We start from the raw sequence: 5,535 nt of genomic DNA, 5'->3' as shown, positions 1-5,535 counted from the left end.
GAGAGATGTTGGAGCTCTGGACTTGAGGTAGTCTGCTGTTGTTTCCATTGCCATCCTTGGCTTCATCGTTTAAAAAACCATCTATGAAGGATCGTCACTCTCCAACAACCCACTGAAAGAGGCAATTTTGGGCAGTTGCAGTTTTTTTTGCTAATCAATATTAGGCAAAGAAGCCATCACTTCATCTGCACTTGGTGATTCATCTCATTCTACCCCTTGTACTCTCTAAGAATGACCATTTTTCTTGTAAAGTCAGCACAACACACAATCATCAAGCTGGAGAACAAAAGTACCATAAAAATCAACTATATCAATTTTAGTTGAATGAATCAATTCCTATTCATAAAGAATCAAAACACAAGAACTGTGAAAGGAAAATCACTCATATTGATCAATATTCACCGATATATGAACAATAATTCCATCAAATATTGTCACAAAATAGTCAAATTAGAATATTTCAACAATATTCTGGAGCCCAGATACAGGAATTCAACTAATAGCTATACTTACTCTCAAAGAACCCTTCTTGTTAGGAAAACTGCTAGGTCTGGCTCCACTATCAGCAAGACGGTATTCATGCATGATCCAGTTGGTTTTTATCCCTTTGGGTGGTCTTCCTCCATAGAACACCAGGGCCTTCTTCACTCCCACCTTCTGTGTACCTGCTGATGTAGATGTTAATATAGGCTTGTCCGTTCCAGTAGCTTTCCAGTACCCAGATGTTGCAGCTCTATTAGGTCTAGCCCCGTTGGGGTATTTCTTGTCCCTTGGGCTGAAAAAATACCATTCTTGCTCTCCAAAAGTTGCCTTCTCTGCACATAATTCAGATACCCAAAAACTCCAATTTTAGGATCAATACAAAAACAATTTTCCTTCTACAATCTTCAAAATTGAGTTACTTCTAATGGAATAGAATATCTCTACTGGAATTCTGCAGGATCTAAGGAAAAAGATCATAAAAAATTGTACAAAATGGTTAATCCTGAGATTAGCTGCAGTTCATCTTATAGACCTGCTCTATCTAATATACAAATTCTTATTATGGGGTGATGCAGCCTAAAGATATAAGGAATCCATAAAAAATTATGAAACGAAAAAATTGAGCAGAGAGGTTTTTGGTATTCACCAGGTAGCTTCCAGGGATGAAACTTGTAAAGTTCAATTTCTGCAATAATCATCATAGGCAGAGGCGTGGAAGATGCCTTCTTCCTCAGGTAATGAACAACCAACTCCTCATCTGTGGGGTGAAATCGAAATCCCGGAGGCAGTTGTGGCTGCTGATGTTGATGCTGATGAATAGTTCTAATGAACTTAATGTTGATGAAACTCAAATTTCCTTTATAGTAAAAAGCAATCAGCTACAGAAAGGTATTTTGGTTCCTCCATCTTCTAAAGTTAGTTCTAATACATTCAATAATCCAAACAAAAGCTTTAAAAAAACTTCAATGAGCAGTGCTCTTTATATGTTTCTCCCAATACAAAATTATCATTCCCTGTTCAACAAAGGCAATGAAAGGATCCCTAAGCCTGTGAATGCATTGGACCGCTGATAAGTACAATTCTTAACTTTAGAGAAGTATGAGTGAAAATTGTGACATGAGTGAGAAAGGATTTTTCTCTTTTGGAATTGGAAACAATAAATCTTACCCAATATACTATATCTTCTTCAAGTTCTTGAAGTTTTTTGGGTTGTTAGTTGTCAGGTCTCTATATGGCACAAGGTTACCCCTGGCATAAAAATTGCAGACGAAAATTTGCAGGCGTCTTCAACAACACCCAACATGAATCTGAAGAAAAATTTCGACAACGGCAATGGATTTATCAACAGCTTTTCTTCCTCTAGGGCGAATTCGCCCTCGACTCCTGCAGATTCAATCATGAAAACCATTTGGATGCAGCAGTCGTCGTCAAACGATTCATCTCTAACCTTATTTGATCCGGATCTCATTTCTACATTCAGGAAAGCCATGGATGAAATTTCCCCAGAGATTCGATGGAGCCCGTTTCAAAGGTCTGTTAGGGCTACATGGGAAGCAAGAGCGGAGAAGATGAAAAGGGTACCCAGGAAAATCTTTCAGGCTCCGATCTAGCAGCATTCAGGTGAGGGTGAATGCTTTGCAGCAGATAATAGACGAGAGGTCGACCAAACAACCCCCCATATCCAAAAAATCCTCTATCAAAAATGCTAAGTTGATGGCTCCCCCCGGGGGAGAAGATAAGGTGGTTCTGTATTTCACAAGCTTGAGGGGAATAAGGAAAACATTTGAGGATTTCTGCACTGTGAAATTGATTCTTCGAGGTTTCAAGGTTTCGGTCGATGAATGGGATATTTCCATGCATTCCCCTTTTTGGCAGGAATTGCAGGATCTTTTGGGGAAGCCCATGCCGGTGCCTAGCTTGTTTATTGGGGGGAAATACATTGGCGAGGTTGATGAAATTCAGCAACTGCATGAAATAGGGGAGTTAGCTAAGTATTTTTGGGGTGAAATCGAAATCCCGGAGGCAATTGTGGCTACTGATGTTGATGCTGATGAATAGCTCTATCCCTGTTCAACAAAGGCAGTGAAATGATCCCTAAGCCTGTGAATGCATTGGGCCGTTGATAAGTACAATTCTTAACTTTAGAGAAGTATGAGTGAAAATTGTGACATGAGTGAGAAAGGATTTTGCTCTTCTAGAATTGGAAACAATAAATCTTACCCAATGTACTATATCTTCTTCAAGTTCTTGAAGTTTTTTGGGTTGTAAGTTGTCAAGTCTCTATATGGCACAAGGTTACCCCTGGCGTAAAAATTGCAGATGAAAATTCGAAAGCGTCTTCAACAACACCCAACACGAATCTGAAGAAAAATTTCGACAACGGCAATGGATTTCTCAACGGATTTTCTTCCTCTGGGGTAGATTCGCCCTTGACTCCTGCAGATTCAATCACGAAAACCATTTGGACGCAGCAGTCATCATCAGACGATTCATCTCTGACCTTATTTGATCTGGATCTCATTTCTACATTCAGGAAAGCCATGGATGAAATTTCCCCCAGAGATTCGATGGACCCTGTTTCAAAGGTCTGTTAAGGCAGCACGGGAAGCAAGAGCAGAGAAGACAAAAAGGGTACCCCAGGAAAATCTTTCAGGCTCTGATCTAGCAGCATTCAGGTGAGGGTGAATACTTTGCAGCAGATAATAGACGAGAGGTCGACCAAACGACCCCCCATATCCAAAAAATCCTCTATCAAAAATGCTAAGTTGAGGGCTCCCCCTAGGGGAGAAGATAAGGTGATTCTATATTTCACGAGCTTGAGGGGAATAAGGAAAACATTTGAGGATCGCTGCACTGTGAAATTGATTCTTCGAGGTTTTAGGGTTTCCGTCGATGAACGAGATATTTCCATGCATTCCCCTTTTCGGCAGGAATTGCAGGATCTTTTGGGGAAGCCCATGTTGGTGCCTAGGTTGTTTATTGGGGGAAAATACATTGGCAATGTTGAGGAAATTTAGAAATTTCATGAAATAGGGGAGTTAGCTAAGTATCTGGAATGCTTCCCAGTGCAGGGTCATTCCAAACCCTGCGATGGTTGCGGTGACGTGAGGTTCATTCCTTACCAAAACTGCGACGACAGCCGCAAGATTTTTACAGAAGAGGAAGGTCAGGGCCTTTTCATTAGTTGCCAGCAGTGTAATGAAAACAAACTCATAAGGTGCCTTGTGTGCTGCTGAGGTTTTTGTGAAAACCTGAACAGGCTGCAAATATGAGAAAGAATGGTGCAGAGTTACCATGTCGCCAAGGTATGGTGGTATTGAACTAGACAACAAATTATGCGAGATAAATTAGAATGGTGCCTCAGTTTTACAGAGGCCCTTGCTACAGAGAACCTTCGATGTTCGGATGGTGCTGGAAACATGGAGTAGGAACCCAAGTCAGTAAACCACAACTGTTTTGCAACTGTTTCAAATATCGTGAATAGTTCCAACCACTCAAATACCTTCCCTTGATCGAACAATTAACAATCCTCTAATCGTCTAACACATAATCTAACAACACACAGGGATGACAAGTAGATTTTAGGGAAGTTCATTTCAAAGGGAAACGCCTTACGGCATAATTAATGCACAAGCAACTTTCCAATGAGCAATGGATACTTCTTTCAATAGACTCATCAATAATTTTACGGTTGTATATTTGTATGACATAATTGTTTATTCTAAGAAAAGAGGAGTGTGTTGATCATTTAAGGAAAATATTTGATAGTTGTCATAAATATGGCTTATCATTAAATCCAAAAAAAACTATCTTTGATGTTATTGAGGGTAAACAATTGGGATTTGTGGTATCCAAAACCATAATTATAATTAATCCAAATAGAATAAAAGCCATTCTACAAATTTCTCTTCCTCATAATAAAAATTTTATGCAGTCTTTTTTAGAGAAGATTAATTTTGTTAGAAGATTCATCCATGGATGTACGGAAATTCACAAACCTATATACGACATGATTAAAAAGGATCATATCTTTAAATGGGGCACTACAAAAAAAGACTCTTTTAAGAATATCAAATAAGCTATTGTTGTTGCACCAGCACTAATTAGTCCAAATTTTGAAAAGGAGTTTATCTTGTATATGTTTGCATTTGATGTGCCTTATGCAATTGTCCTTACTCAGAAAATTTTCGAACGTATTCAAATAGAAATTTAATTTATGAGTTATGGGTTTCAAGGTGTGAAATTAAATTATTATGACATTGATAAACAAGCATATGTGATTTTCAAATCTATCAAACATTATAGACCTTTTCTTTTAAATTCACAAGCTAAAGTTATTTTTCCTCATCCTATGGTGCATAATTTGTTGGTGCAGAAGGACCTGGGAGAAAAGAGTACAAATTGGATGACAACACTCCAAGAGTACGACCTTGAAATCAATCCATCTAAGATCATTAGATGACAAGGTATGTGCAGATTATCAACCAAATCAGAGGGTTCTCAATTTGACCAAGAAGAAGGTTTGTACAATGAATTTGAGGTAAGCCAAGAGGAATTTTTCTATATTCTTGTGCCAATAAACTCTTGGTACTACGAAATTAGGTGCTTTTTGACAAATGGAATTGTACCTAATAATTTAGCTATAAACATAAACGAGATTTAAGATTAAAGTGTGTTAATTATCAACTTGTTGATGGAGTACTTCTTAGGAGAAATTACGATAATGTTTTACTTCGTTATTTATAAAAATTTGATGTCGAGAAATTCATGATTGAACTTCATGATGGTTTGGCACGAGGGTGTTTTGGTGGAGAAACTATTGCACACAAGATTCTTCAATCCACTTACTATTGGTCGAATCTGTTTAGATATTCATATGCATATGCAAGAAAATTTAAAACATGTCAAACAACTTCAAGAAAAGAAAAAAACCAACTTTACCTCTTCAACCTGTTGAAGTAGAAGGCCCTTTTGAACAATGGGGTCTTGATATCATTGGTGAGATAAATCCAAATTCCTCAAAATTGCATTAAATATATATATATATATATA

The 5,535-nt window shown here is 37.9% G+C and overlaps 3 pseudogenes; 2 read left to right on the top strand and 1 right to left on the bottom strand.

Annotated features, from left to right (window-relative positions):
* Window positions 1-225: 225 nt before the first annotated feature.
* LOC149191665 (NAC domain-containing protein 18-like) lies at window positions 226-1,389 on the bottom strand (annotated as a pseudogene).
* Window positions 1,390-1,512: 123 nt separating this feature from the next.
* Window positions 1,513-2,541, top strand: LOC149191664 (uncharacterized; annotated as a pseudogene).
* A 48-nt stretch (window positions 2,542-2,589) lies between these two features.
* Window positions 2,590-3,719, top strand: LOC149191663 (uncharacterized; annotated as a pseudogene).
* The last annotated feature ends 1,816 nt before the right edge of the window (window positions 3,720-5,535 follow it).

The sequence above is a fragment of the Pinus tabuliformis genome, chromosome 2_2, assembly GCF_031772625.1.
Source record: "Pinus tabuliformis cultivar Carrire ecotype Pingquan chromosome 2_2, CPIR1, whole genome shotgun sequence".
Lineage (NCBI taxonomy): Eukaryota > Viridiplantae > Streptophyta > Pinopsida > Pinales > Pinaceae > Pinus > Pinus tabuliformis.
The sequence above is the reverse complement of the archived record's forward strand: the minus strand, read 5'-3'. Positions and strand labels throughout refer to the sequence as shown.